The sequence below is a fragment of the Dermacentor andersoni genome, chromosome 10 (assembly GCF_023375885.2).
Source record: "Dermacentor andersoni chromosome 10, qqDerAnde1_hic_scaffold, whole genome shotgun sequence".
NCBI classification, from domain to species: Eukaryota; Metazoa; Arthropoda; class Arachnida; order Ixodida; family Ixodidae; genus Dermacentor; species Dermacentor andersoni.
In genome coordinates, this window is record NC_092823.1 from 100457066 (window position 1) to 100471900 (window position 14835).

The 14835-nt window shown below is 43.4% G+C and overlaps 1 long non-coding RNA gene across 1 annotated transcript in view; it reads left to right on the top strand.

The window, feature by feature from the left end:
- The window catches only part of LOC126543580 (uncharacterized), a 19345-nt gene extending 5073 nt beyond the window's left edge, over positions 1–14272 (top strand). Inside the window, exons 2-3 of the long non-coding RNA XR_008608303.1 lie at positions 9806–9914; positions 14224–14272. This is a non-coding gene — a long non-coding RNA (uncharacterized lncRNA). The remainder of the gene's footprint in view (positions 1–9805; positions 9915–14223) is intronic.
- The last annotated feature ends 563 nt before the right edge of the window (positions 14273–14835 follow it).

Sequence of the window (14835 nt, forward strand, 5' to 3'; positions counted from 1 at the left end):
TGTATTTCATCATTTGTAGCCCACAATTGAATGATATGAAGGGCTTCATTAGCGCGAAGAGATAGGCATGCGACATCTAAGTCGGTAAAAGATAGACTAGTATCGTCAGCCTATAACATATACTTGGTGGTATGATCAATGTTAACAATATTGTTAATGTAAAGAACCATGACAAAAGGACCCAAAACGCTTTCCTGGGTGACACTAAATAAACTGGTTTCACAAAAGAAGATTGCACATTTATCATGACCAATTGCGACCGATGCTGTAGGTACGATGAAATAAGTGAGAGAGCTTTTCCTCGAATGCCATAGTAATCCTATTTTTTAATACGATTAATACGATCGAGTGCTTTTGTGAAATGCAGAAAAATGCTAAGGTCCAAGTTCTGACTTTCAAACATTTCGAGTATGATTTCACATTGCGTGAGCAATGCCAGCTCGATAGATTTATCTTTCCTGAAGCCGTACTGCGAGCCAATTAGCATGTTGTAGCGGTTAGTAAATTTAATGTAAACGCGTTAAAATTATTTTTTCAGGACGTTTTGAAAAGACGGTAGAATGGAGATTAAACGGCAGTTTCTAAGGTCATTCCTATCACCTTTTTGTAAATTGCTTTAATTTTTGCGCATTGCATATTGTGAGAAAACACCGCACATGAAAGACATTTGCGAATTATATGCGTTAAGCAATGCGCGATCTGGTCAACAACAAATTTTGCCGCTTTTATCTGCAGATCCATCATATCTGTAGCTGTGAAGTTTTTAAAGTCGTGTACGTTGTAATAACTTCCGGTTCAGATACTGGCCGCAGAAACATTGCGTGCTCCCAGCCCGGCTGCACGCAAGACAGGCTTCCACCTCCAGAAGATGATGGGAGATTAGAAAGAATGGAACCCTTAAATGCGTTTGCTTGCACTCCTTCAGAAATTTCCACGCTGTCTTTCAATATCTTTGTAATAGGTTCAGTATTTTGCCAAATATCGTATTTAGTTTGTGCCACATCTCCCCAGAGCCTTTGCTCTAAGAAATGAAGCGGTTATAATGGTACCTGTTTTTAGCAATAAGAAGTTCTTCTGTGACATGATTTCTGTGTTTTTGAAAGCAATAAGCATATGACGACATCTAGCTTGAATGGATCTTCTGTAAATCTGCTCTAGTTTTATTATTAGACGCAAAATGTAAGTAGTTATTCTTTGCTTACAGGCCTTCTTTGGTCGGGTAAAGGTTTTTTGTGTGTGTGTGTGGAAAGCATACATTGCAGATGAATGTAAACTTTTCTAAGAACCTGTAGTAGGTGATTGCAGGATTACGTTTACTCTGAACAATATCCTAGTTTGCATGTGCGATAGATTTACGAAACGTGGTTAATGTAGGAGAGGTAATTGACCTGTGTGCTACTGCTGTAAAGTGATTAATAATTTTATAAGGTTCATATGCATAAATAAATATTGGAAGATTGTCACTGAGGCAGCAGTTATTGACACCAGAGTGCGCATGCCGCAAATGAACATTTGTAATAAAGAGATCAAGAAGAGGTTTTGTTGTCAGCCTCGTTGGTGAAGTCGCTGTTTATAACACGCAGCCTTCTTGCCTTTTCAAGCAGGTCATCTCGCTTCTATCGTCACCTGAACTGTAAAATAGTGCCTTTCTGTTATGAACACGGTGACAAGCTGAATGTCATCTGGTGCAACGCTCACTCCTAAAAGCTGTCCAAGTTTGCAAACAGCAGTGACCTCCTCGTGGAGGGTTTCCTCGATACCTTCAATTTCGATTTTTTCTTCCCCGAATATTGTTACAAGTGTTGTAAACGATACTCTGCGTATGCAAGGCGTTTTTTTGATTCCCTCAAGTTCAGCGCGTAGCTTACTATTTTCATCCTTGAGCTCAGCGGTTTCTGCCTTGTTGGGGTCGCACCTCTGTCAAATGTCTTCGAAGACACCATTCAAATGATCCATACTGCGAACATCACCCCGAAGTTCTGTTCACTGTGCTTTCATCTGTGTGTGGAAGGCCCTTTCTACAGCCTCACAGGCTGTATTTAGCTCCTGCCGTAGTTCATCTCCAAAATCATTGCTTGGAGCCTGCACGACTCAAGAAAGTATCAGCGCACACAAAAACACACGTGAATGAAAGGTGCAAAGTAAAATGTAAGCAAAGGCAGCAGTGGCAGCTACTGGACCAAAAATGGCACCCGCGCACAAGCATTAACCAATAAAATAGGCAATCTAGATGCGTGAGATGCTTTGACTGCTACGCTGCCACTGCTGCCAAAGAAATGCACGACCGTGTAATAGCTAGTTTTAGCTGAGCACGAGGTCGCGGGATCGAATCCCGGCCACGGCGGCCGCATTTCGATGGGGGCGAAATGCGAAAACACTCGTGTGCTTAGATTTAGGTGCACGTTAAAGAACCCCAGGTGGTCAAAATTTCCGGAGTCCTCCACTACGGCGTGCCTCATAATCAGAAAGTGGTTTTGGCACGTAAACCCCCAAATATTATTATTTATTAGCTAGTTTTAAGCAGCCTGGTGATGCTGACAGTGCCAAAGGCTGCAGTGTTCAGATACGCAGGTGAACCACTCGTGTCCAGACGCTGGCAATGCGAAAAAGCGGTCGTCGTTCTTATGGCTGAGATGAATCAGCGCAACCGATAGCAACGGCAAAATTTCCCGCACTGCCTTCTAAAGCATCGCAGTATCTTGCTTGTTGAAGTTGGCAGCAGGAAACAAGCTGTAAGATAGGCAACGTAGATGGGTGAGATGCTTTGATCGCTACGCTGCCACTGCTGCCATAGAAGTGCACGCACGCTGAATAGCTAGTTTGAAGCGGTCCAGTGATGCTGACAGCGCCAAAAGCCACAGCGTCCAGATACGCAGGTCACTCACAGGACTTCAAGACGCTGACAATGCGCAGAAACAGTAGTCAAGCCTACGCGCTGAGATGATTCAGTGCAACCGAGAGCAGCGGAAAAATTTGCTGGGCTGCATTATTGCATAATTACATTAATAATACAGCCGCTAACCATAAAATGTGTCATGGCAGCATATTGTAGCGTAAGCGTCCAATCGCTATGCTTGTGGTGTCTCTAGCAGCACCAGGGCCTGAATGGAGCGCGACTGTCAATGTTCGTTCCACCCGCAGCCGTGTACTGCAGCTGGCACATGGGCAGATGGTGACAGGAGAACCAGAGGGGTATCTACATGGAAGCTCAACGAGATTATTAAAACCATAAGACGCCACAAAGCTGACACAGGACAATGCGTGTGTCTCAGATAGCTGATTGACAATGCACTATGCACCCTTTGCAACTGTGCCTAGGTATTGAAAGCCTCACCAGCAACCGCAGAAACGGGTGAACGATACAATGAAAGCTATTCGCCTTATCAGAAACTTGCGTTGCGCCCAACTAATGGTGGAGCCCACATAGGCTGCTGCAGTTCGTAATGCGGAAAGAATGTAGAAAAAATTAAAAACACATATCCTTGAGACATCGAATATAGCTTCAACTTCACCTGTGAGGACATACGAGTAAAAATTTTCGTGGCATCGAAACTAAAGCGTAAGAGGTAGAAAATAAGAAATAGTACTGAAAAGGGGCAACATTGAGCCAGTTGGTCCGACATTTTTAATGACGAACACAACCGCGAATTGAGACGGGACGTGACGAAGAAATGGACAGGACGAGCGGTACCAGCCGTCCTGTCCACTTTTTTGTCACCTCCCACCTGAAGTCGCGGTTCTTTTCCGCTTTGATAATACTACTCAAAACATTTTGCTGGAACGTAGTTTTACGGTTTAACGTTTTATATTTTACTAATATAGTTTTTCTCTAACGCAACTGCGTCACTAACGTAGAACACTCGGGATAGACAAGACATATTATTGTTTATTGCTGACTGAACTAAATGTGACTAATGTGTTTCACTGGGCTCGCACATGTTAGTCTTTATATATGTTTCTATATTTCGATAACAACCGCATCCGCTTTGCTTAATTGGGAATGACGTAACTGAAAGTCAATAAATCACAATTACGTTCGCTTAGCGCATTGCGAACTTCACAGGTGTCAAGATAATACAAAGTCAATGACGATTCAGGAGTTAATGCCGTAGAAATGTGGTACTATTACGTTAAACCTTCTTGAGGTCCAGAATGCATGACTTACCCAGTGTTCACAACATTTAAAAGAGTTGCTATTGGCTCAGTCGACCCTTTTTTCGCCTCTTTCTGAAGCGATGTGTAAATGAAGATCGCGGGGAGCAGACCATCGACAGCTGCGCTATGCACTTGCAAGGTATCCCTGCTACTGTACCCCAACATTTAAAAGTATTCAAATGCCACGTAGCTAGACGAACCAACATAATATTTGCCGTAGCTTAGACATTCTTCAGATTATTTTTCGCATTGGATCTAATTACATTATTAGTCCTCATCATTCTACCTCTCAAATGTTATAACTACATGAAATCTGCTAATGACAAAATTTTAGAACAAAATAGAAACTACCAATGCAGCTCTTTGTTGCTCAATACGTGCTGCATAAAAGTGTTTTTTCTGAGCGTGAAGCAAGCCTGCGCATACACGCAATGTACTTGCAAGTGAAAAGACTTACTAAAAGACTAAGCATGTTGAAAAGTTGCAATACGTACAGCAGCCATCGCCTCGCTCAAGAATGCGCACCGCCGACGCTTGCAAGCAAAATGCACGTTATGCCTACGCTTTGGTTCGAACAAAGGTGGTCTCAAACCGAGTGAAACTGTCCCAGGAACTCCACGTTAGGCAGCCAGATATTGGGTCTAATCCATGCTTCTGAGACAAAGGTACGACAAGAGAGTTTTGCAAGCAATCACAAGGACATTTGCTGCACCTTTCATGCACTAATTACTGCTGGCCGAATCAAATCACATATATCGACGAGCGCGTGAAAAATCAAGGATGTCTAACTCAGCGCAACTGGATAGCGTAGAAAACTGTCGCCTCTTCGCTCTCAACGTGGACACCACCACCTAATGGTTTGCGCGTATGGTCACGCGAGCAGTGGTGTCTTTAGTCGATCGGGTTCGTCCACTCCGGTATTCGGCTCCTACGCCTCTTCTGGGACGCTCCCGCGAAGCCCAAGAGAGGAAGAGCTTACGCCCTGCCGCGCCCGACTATCTCAACCATCAGGTGTCCCTTGCCACGTAACACTCGCGCCATCTCTCGTAATATGCTGCAACAATACCGACCACCCCCAGCGCTTTGCTAAGGAGAGAAGACGGGGTAATACTTGTTGCGGGGCTAGTTGGTGCATGTTTCCAGAAGAGGATTATAGCGCCGAAAAAACAACACACAGCAAGCGAGACGGGACAGGCGCAACTTCCAACTGTTTATTCACCGCGTATGCGAATGAATATAAGGTCAAACAAAGATGGGTAGCAAGAACCACACATGCGCACGAGGTTTTTACAAAAAGCGGATAAAGATAGGCGAGGTACACACGTAGCTCACGCCCGTGTATCTAAAAAGGCAGTTTCATTCTTATAAATGGAGATAGATGGGGTGCTAACACAATCGCTACAGTTTCTTTGAATATAGTAGGCCTCCAACAGTTCACGGGCTGTCTGGTCCTTACTTCTGCTTAAAACCTTTGCTTCTTTCAGCCTTGCCACACGCTGAATCTTCCTTTCTTCTCCGCAGGCTTTACAATGATGCGGCAGATGAGAACCAGTGCCATTTTTTAAATCGCGATTATGTTCCGCTAATCGGTCATTAATACAATGGCCGGTTTGTCCGATGTACTTCTTTCCACATGTGAGAGGTATCTGATATACGACACCCACGGCACATTTAACAAGTGGGGCTGCATGTCTCTTTTTACAGTCAGTTTTTTTTACCTTGTTGGGATCAGTTATCACGCACAAGCCAGCCAGTTTCTTTGGGGCAGAAAAAACCACAGGAACCTTATATTTTGTCGCTACATGCTTCAAATTGTGCGCTACCTTATGGGTGTACGGGATGACAACCGGTCTATTTTTGCTTTTGGGGACGTCATCTTGGTCGCCCCTCTTTGTACTTTCTTTTTTCAATTTTCTCAGCAAGGCTTCCGCTACTCCGGTTAAAATCGAGGTTGGAAAGCCTGCTTTTTTCAACTTCCGAATCTGGGTGTTAAAGCTTTCCTCTGCGTTATGGCAACAAGATTTCTTCAGCGACGCTTCCAGGCACATCTGAGCAATGGCACGCTTTACTGTCTTTGAATGGGATGAATCATAAGGCATTAGTTCTTTTTGTGCGCGAGGGCGATACATCCAGCAAAAGCTTTGGTCATTAAGGGTGATGTCAATGTCTAAAAACTGCAATCTGTTGTCTTGGGCAAGCTCATGGGTGAAGTCTAAACCTTTTCCAAGTAGTTTAAAACCAGATAAAACTTCTTCCACTATTTGTGGGTAAGATGAGGAAACCTTTTTCTTTAAAATAATTAAAAAATCGTCAACGTATCTAAAAGTTTTCAGCACTTTGGCTTCGTCGAAAGTATCTGCCAGTGACCTCTCCATCTGCGCGAGAAAGATGTTACATAGCACTGGAGCGACGCAGGAACTAATGCAAATTCCTTTTTTCTGCACAAACAGCTGGTCTTCAAATAATACCACCGTGCAAGACAAGTAATAGTCTAACAATGCCAAGAAATTCGCAACAGAAACACCGGCAGAGTTCTGGAAGGAAATCGCCCCATTCTTTTCAATGCACGACTGTACAGCGGCTAACAACTCAGTCTGTGGGATAGAATAGAACAGGTCAACAACGTCAATGGAAAACATATAACCTGAAGACTTATTGTCATTCAAAAATTTAACAACATCAAGAGAGTTCCTGCAAGAGAATGGGTCTTCGACATCTAACCCATTAAGTTGCCGTAGCAGGAAACCACTAACTTGGCTCTGCCAAGCCCCTCTTTCACTCACGATACATCTGAACGGGATTCGTTCCTTATGGGTTTTTGCAGTGAAAAACACGTGCAAGCTATTTCCTTTACAAAGCCGTATACCTTTAGCAATTCTGTCCAAGCCAATACTTTCACACAGAGAAACCGCATTAGATTACAGCTTCCCCAGATTAACCACAGTCTTCCGGAAATTCCTGTGCACAGCTTCATGAGCCTTCTCGTTGAACATACCAGACGGAATGATGACGAATCCGCCCTGCTTGTCCGCTTGGGTGAGTCGCAGCTTCTGGTCGGCGAAGAACTCGACGACTCTTTTGGTGGTCGACTCATGTCTAGTTCCGTTGATGGGCGCGGTCCTGTTGAGGCTGTCCACGCCATCTAGCAAGCACCTTTCCTGGTCCTCTGGGTCAGCTTTACCGGCAATCCTTCGATTCAAGGAAAGTAGCTCATGCCCTGGAATCCTAGGCTCGATGCTGTACTTCGGGCCCTTCCTAAGGGTGGCAACTACATCATCCGGGATACTAGTACCCCCCAGAACCCTGAGTGCCATGCTGCTGTCTTGGTTTCTTCTTCCTAATGCCTTATGATTCATCCCATTCAAAGACAGTAAAGCGCGCCATTGCTCAGATGTGCCTGGAAGCGTCGCTGAAGAAATCTTGTTGCCATAAGGCAGAGGAAAGCTTTAACACCCAGATTCGGAAGTTGAAAAAAGCAGGCTTTCCAACCTCGATTTTAACCGGAGTAGCGGAAGCCTTGCTGAGAAAATCGAAAAAAGAAAGTACAAAGAGGGGCGACCAAGATGACGTCCCCAAAAGCAAAAATAGACCGGTTGTCATCCCGTACACCCATAAGGTAGCGCACAATTTGAAGCATGTAGCGACAAAATATAAGGTTCCTGTGGTTTTTTCTGCCCCAAAGAAACTGGCTGGCTTGTGCGTGAAAACTGATCCCAACAAGGTAAAAAAAACTGACTGTAAAAAGAGACATGCAGCCCCACTTGTTAAATGTGCCGTGGGTGTCGTATATCAGATACCTCTCACATGTGGAAAGAAGTACATCGGACAAACCGGCCGTTGTATTAATGACCGATTAGCGGAACATAATCGCGATTTAAAAAATGGTACTGTTTCTCATCTGCCGCATCATTGTAAAGCCTGCGGAGAAGAAAGGAAGATTAAGTGTGTGGGAAGGCTGAAAGAAGCAAAGGTTTTAAGCAGAAGTAAGGACCAGACAGCCCGTGAACTGTTGGAGGCCTACTATATTCAAAGAAACTGTAGCGATTGTGTTAGCGCCCCATCTATCTCCATTTATAAGAATGAAACTGCCTTTTTAGATACACGGGCGTGAGCTACGTGTGTACCTCGCCTATCTTTATCCGCTTTTTGTAAAAACCTCGTGCGCATGTGTGGTTCTTGCTACCCATCTTTGTTTGACCTTATATTCATTCGCATGCGCGGTGAATAAACAGTTGGAAGTTGAGCCTGTCCCGTCTCGCTTGCTGTGTGTTGTGTTTTTTCGGCGCTATAACCCTCTTCTGGAGAGAGAGAAGACGGATTACAGAAAACTTGAGATCCATGCTGGGAAACCAACGTCAGGGGAGGCGTGAAAGTCGATCAAGTATCCCCAGAATACATACATACATACATACATACATACATACATACATACATACATACATACATACATACATACATACATACATACATACATACATACATACATACATACATACACACATACATACATACATACATACATACATACATACATACATACATACATACATACATACATACATACATACACACACATACATACATACATACATACATACATACATACATACACATACATACATACACACACATACATACATACATACATACATACATAAACATGCCGTAAGCTGAGGAAAGTTCCGAAACAATAATAACAGGATTGAAATGATTTCTAAAAACCGTAACATGGATTCTTTGCTTTCTATCTACCTCGTTTCGTACTTCGATTTGATATGAAATCTTGGAATTTAACAATGAGGACGAATATAAGGACGAACACAGAAGAACCCGCTCAGCCGCTTAGACCATAATTGAGAGCTAGAAAGAAAATAACAGCAAAATGGGGCAAAGCATACGATACTGTACATGCTTGGCACTATTCTATTCTCTAACAAGGAAGTTCACGCGCTTCTTAAATATACGCAACAATTGTTGACATCTGATAGCTTGAGTGAGCTCTCAGGTATACCACGCAATAAACACAAGCGCACGCTCTCTTTTGTATTCTCCTTTACTATAAACGGCAGTTCTTTTTTGGCAGAAGAATACAACATGGGCGCGAGCATTCTTCGCTTTACGTCTACCAAGTTGATCCAGCGGCTTCGATTTACCGCTCGAAAAGGGAAACTAGCGTAATATATTTGATGGCAGCAAGAGCTTTCAAAACGCGCCATACTTTGTAAATTATGCACTACAAAACAATAGTATGCATTTGTTTTATTGCATTTTGGTGCTACCTTCGGATGAACAATTTTTATTAATATTTCCTACACTTTGGTACATGGTACCTATGGCCTGGTACAATGGTACCTTGCTACCATTCCTGAAAACTGATTTGCCATGAGAATACATTGTTCAAATCATATAATTTTTTTTCCTAATTTCACTCTGCCTGTACTCAACTGAATATCTTTAAGATATATTCAAATATTCTATTTATATTTTAATGTGTTTTCTTTTGTAATTATTTTAAAGATATTAAGCCTAGCATAATGCACAATTACCATAAATTTTAAATATCTCTAATGAAACTTTCACTTGTTGACAAATCCTACTTCTTATCAGATTGGAAGCTGTTGTTGTAACTCTACGATTTGTTCTCTTGTAGATCTGCACACCAATAATACATTTTGCACCGAGGAGCCTGCTGCGACAGTTCTTTATACACTTCCCATACCCGGCTTTTTCCTAACCGCTTACAAAATGACATTATTCACGTAAGTAAAGCTGCTTATTATTGGAATACTTTAGTTAATACAAGATGATACCTTGACGGCAAGATGAACCTTGTCAATTTTTATGTATCTGCTTTTATTTCAAAGTAATTTTGAGAATACAGCTGAGCAAAATATCATGTTTTACCTATTCCAAAAGCTTTACGTTCACTAGAACGAACAATAATTTTTCCCACTTTTAAACTGGGTGCCAAATGGCTTGTCATAAGTGTCATGAAACAGTAAATGAAAAGGCAGAAAAGTATTAGATTCTATAAAAGAGTCCGAATTCCACCAGGAAGACGAAACATTTACATGTATTGCAAAGTATCAGACAAATACGGGAAGCTAGGTTCTTACTTTTTTTAGCAGGCGTAATACCCAGTAATTATTCCCACACTAAATAAAAGCAGATGACATGCATGCACAGTAACCAGAAATCTTACGATGACCATGTACACTCGCTGTCAAACGGCTGGCGTGATGTGCTCTTGCCGCGAGCATAACGCATACGTGTAGAACGACGTCTTCGTGCTACCACTCATTTGACCACTTTTACTACTGCCCCTTTCCCGGGCAGATAATACTTGTTCTCTGACACCAGGCCTGCACCAAGACAGCACGGGAAAAAACAGCAGCCACTTTGGCTCATCCTTAGGCCTGGGACGCCCAGCAAACATTCAAAATGCGGTGCGCGGAAAAGGTGTGTTCTTGGCTGCCAAGAAAATGCTAGAGGATGAGAGGCATGTGCTTCATTTCTCGCCAGTAGAGGAGCAGCGTGAGATTAGGCAAAGGCCTTCCAAGATTGGACGCGTTAGAAGAAAGCATGCATCAGGCCACCATCGACCTCGGCGGTCCCTTCGATGCCTCCCGTGCACTGACACGCCACGCAACTAGCGAGAAAGAACACGGATTCAGCTCCATTCTCTTGGCACTTAAACGTTATTTGCTACTGCTTAGGGACGGCCATGACCAAAATGTGGCTGGAAATGTCAGTATATTTACTGTAACGATAAAACTGCTTGTACACTACCAGTGAATAAAGCAAGGAAATCGCTGAAAGAAGCACTGCAGTGCGACGCTACACAGTTCTGAATATTTTAGGCGCTTTGAAATGTTACATTACTAGTGTGACCGATATTTTCATACCGTAGCGCAGATGTCTTGAGAGGCCATTGTTAATTTTGTTTTATCATTTGATCTAGCTCACGTCAACTGGAATGATAAGTAAGTCGCCATAATATTCACTTACGTACTTTCACTACAATTTTAATTATTTTTGTTGTTAAGCCCTTCCTGGAAGTTATGACAGGAGTGAGTAAAATTTCAGATAAAGTATGAATACGTCCCAGCTCCAAGCACCGGCTACTAGACTCAAAGCCACAACTGGATGTTTGCTGCCTCTACAGTCATTTCTATGCATCGAGACATCGCTCCTTTTACCTGTGGGCCGGCATAATGGTAGCAGTAAATTCACTGCTACTCTCTCTGTGGAGGCTGCTGGCCTCTTGGGAATCATTACACTATAATAAACTAACTCGGACATCATGGCTAGCGGGTGCAGGCAGTCAGGCACGCAGCTGCGTCATTGGCAGTCCAACAAAGCGGGGTGTTACAAGTGTGCTGAGGCCCGTAACTTGACTGGTTCGCAAGAACACACAATTCCAGCCTCCGAAACAATCTATGACCAAGTGCCAAAACGAGGAGCCGGTGACCGAGGCTGTTGCCGTGTCACTCCTTTCGCGTAAAACGTACAAATACCTGAAAGGTCACGCTGCGCGGATCGTGGTTTTCGTTGCATAAGCTCTTGGTTTCGGTGCTACCAGGAGGTGTCGTGGAAGGCGACCACTCAGTCATAGCTGGGTCTGCTACTTCAGAGGGAGCTCTAGCTCGGAGGCTCTTATCTAAATTATTGGAAAATGAGAAATCGTTCTTCTCGGTAACCCATGCTCCAAAGGCAATGCGGTTGGTTGCATCCAAAAGAAAAAGCTAAAGTCTAGTGAGTTTTGGGAGGTGATTTGAAATTGCACTGTAAACCTTCGTTGAAGATTGTTGAATATAGCACAACTGCAGAAAACAAAATTATCAAGTTTACAACTGCAAAACTAAGCAATTAAGGAAGCCATCTCAATTTTATAAATCACATCTAATAATATATTTAAAGCGCACAAAATTTGTCTCAAATCTGCCACTGATGTGTCTGTAATACTTGGCAAAACCGTTGTGAACGATGTACCCATTAGAGGTACGATATCAAGTTATACATCCAATTCCTTAGGTTTGAATGTTCTAAAGGACGCAGTTGACAGAAATGGGATAGCTGGTTTTTTTGCAGAGCTGCAAATTTGTAAAGATTTTGCTTCTATGGTTTCCAGATTTACTAAGTTCTCACTATTTAAATTCAGCCGTAAAATGAAAGTTTCTCGGATGACAGTGAGTATAATTTTATCTTTTCACTTAAATGCAACAAATTTGCTTCAAGTCGGCCCAATCGTTCTATCGGCAAAGCCTTTGTGCATTTAAAAAGTACTTGAATAGGCGACATCGGATTAGAACCTGAGCTAAAGCCTTCTCTTAACCAGGCAGAACACAATGAGAATAACAATGCGTCGTGAACAATTCTGAAGTCATGGTCACTGTAGCAGATGGTTCCTGCCGCTTCGTGCCCGACAAAACGATCTGGGCACCTCAAATTCGGCCATTCGGGACTTGCCACCCATGACACTCTAGTGTTTATTGTCCTGAACCTTGAGGATGCGCAACCATTTGGCAACAGTGGATGTGAAGACGAGTTCTGACGCTAACCGAGTTTGCCCATGGGGAATCCGTGTGACCACATTATCAGGGGCATTGCGGCCACGGAGCCCTAGCTAAAATTTTCAAGTCCGAGACCGCAGCGTCTTGCCACAGCTCGTTGAATTGTTGTCCGGTTCCCTTTGCCTCACAAGCTGCGATGTCAATGACGCTGATCACGTTGCAGGTCCAACAGTCACCTTAGTTTTCCGAAAACAATGACACTGTCCCGCGGAATTTGTAGTGAGAGTACGCCATCCGAACAACAGGCGGAACCTTGCAGATTGGTGTATCGAAAGTGGGCATGGTAGAGTAGGCATCCTTATACTCGACAAGAATTTTCAGGTTCCCATACGTCCAAAATCCGGCTAGCTTTACATGTTCTAATTTAGGATGGATTCTGCAAACTAGTTGATGGAGCCTTTCAGATTCCAATGTCCAACTGGAGCCAGGAGTACCCTTGAAACAGAAAGAATCTTATTCCCAAACTTTCTTGTGAAAGTAAAATAGTAGATAGCACGAAGGTTGCCTCTTCTATTTACTGCTAGGAGAACGGACAGCCATCTCAGATGCGCTGATAACTAGAGGGCAACCGCCATGCGATAGCTGCGAAGTCAAGCCCCTCAATGCACACCTGGATTCTGGAAAGCAGCGGCGTCTGGTCATCTGTACAACGTGAGGCTACAGCCATTTACAAAAACATCTCCACGGCGCTGCCAACGATGCCAATAAAAAATCTATTTTTCTCTACCTAAACCCAACTTGGTCTGAACACTGAACAGTGCTCGCTAAATTCTGTTCTCTCACTCACTCACTCACTCACTTCTCACTAAATTCGTGTGAGAGCCTACGCACAACATTGCAGTGGGATGCCAATGCTTTTGAAAATAGTATTGCGCGAATGCATTGGTGGCCGCTGTGGCCTGCTCTCAGTGGCAGTGGAGGGAGTTTAACATGTTAAAGGAGCACGGGCGACCCACGCCTCACGCAGCCTCATGGCAATAACGGAATGGACGCAGGTGGAAAAGAATCGCCCATTATCGCCAGCCAGATGTGCATCATGCACCGCTGAGGACATGCTGTTCGTTGGGGAAGAAGTTGCAGTAGGAGGGGCGCTATGGCCTCCAGCAAAGCCATGGTCCCAGCTCACAAGCAGCCGGAGCCGCACGTTGAATGCCAGATTTGGGAACAGTGTAGCTCGAAAGTCCAAGCCAATGAGTCGAAATTCTTGGCGAGTACCTTCCGCTCACTGGTACCCAAGTATGTCGTCCTTTTCTCCTGGACTTGTTGGCTGCGATGACAGAAATTATTGTGGCAGACCCCAGTAAGTATAAAAGAGTGAGCTTTATGAATTCTTGATGCCAAATTTTAAAGACCACGTGTAGAGAAACCACACTACGAAGGGCAATATACGAACTTCATTCACGTGAGAGGAATTTACATCATAATATCCTACGCACATAAATTGTGTTCACCTTTTCCTTTTACTAACTACTGTTGTTTGATGGTAATTACGCAGGCTTGGTTCAACTAGCTCGCCAACTCCGAAATATGCTGATTACCAGAGACTGAACATGACCTTCCAGTACGTAACATTCGATATTTACGAGTTTTATATAGTTTGAACTCGTGCGATACTTCAACATTTTCGGGGCAATCTCTGCTTGTATTTAGGTTCGTGTCTAAGCGTTTCGCTGCCTACCGGGTTCACCAGCCAGTTAGTATTCTGTGATGAATTACTCAGCTTTCTAAATCATTGAGCCTATGTGGTCAAAGTGTGTCTTTGTAGTGTGGACAAATTTTTCTCTTGGGTAATATTGTGCTGAACTGTGTATTAGACGCACTGTAAAGCACCAACGTCAGTTCACATACAGTACTGAACGATTGATAGTCAAGCAGTCTACCTCTCAACTACTTACCCATTACCATTATCATCGCGAAAAAACAGCGTGTTGTGATAAATCTAACCTATGCGGCAAACGTTCGAACACAACAGAGAATCTTGAGAATCAGCTAGGAACCGCACTATGAAGCAAGTGTAGGATTATGGAAGACGGCAATGTAAAATATCATGCAAGAAGAAATAATATCCCACCTGAACGAAAGAGCTAAATGTAGAGTTCAGCTTCTA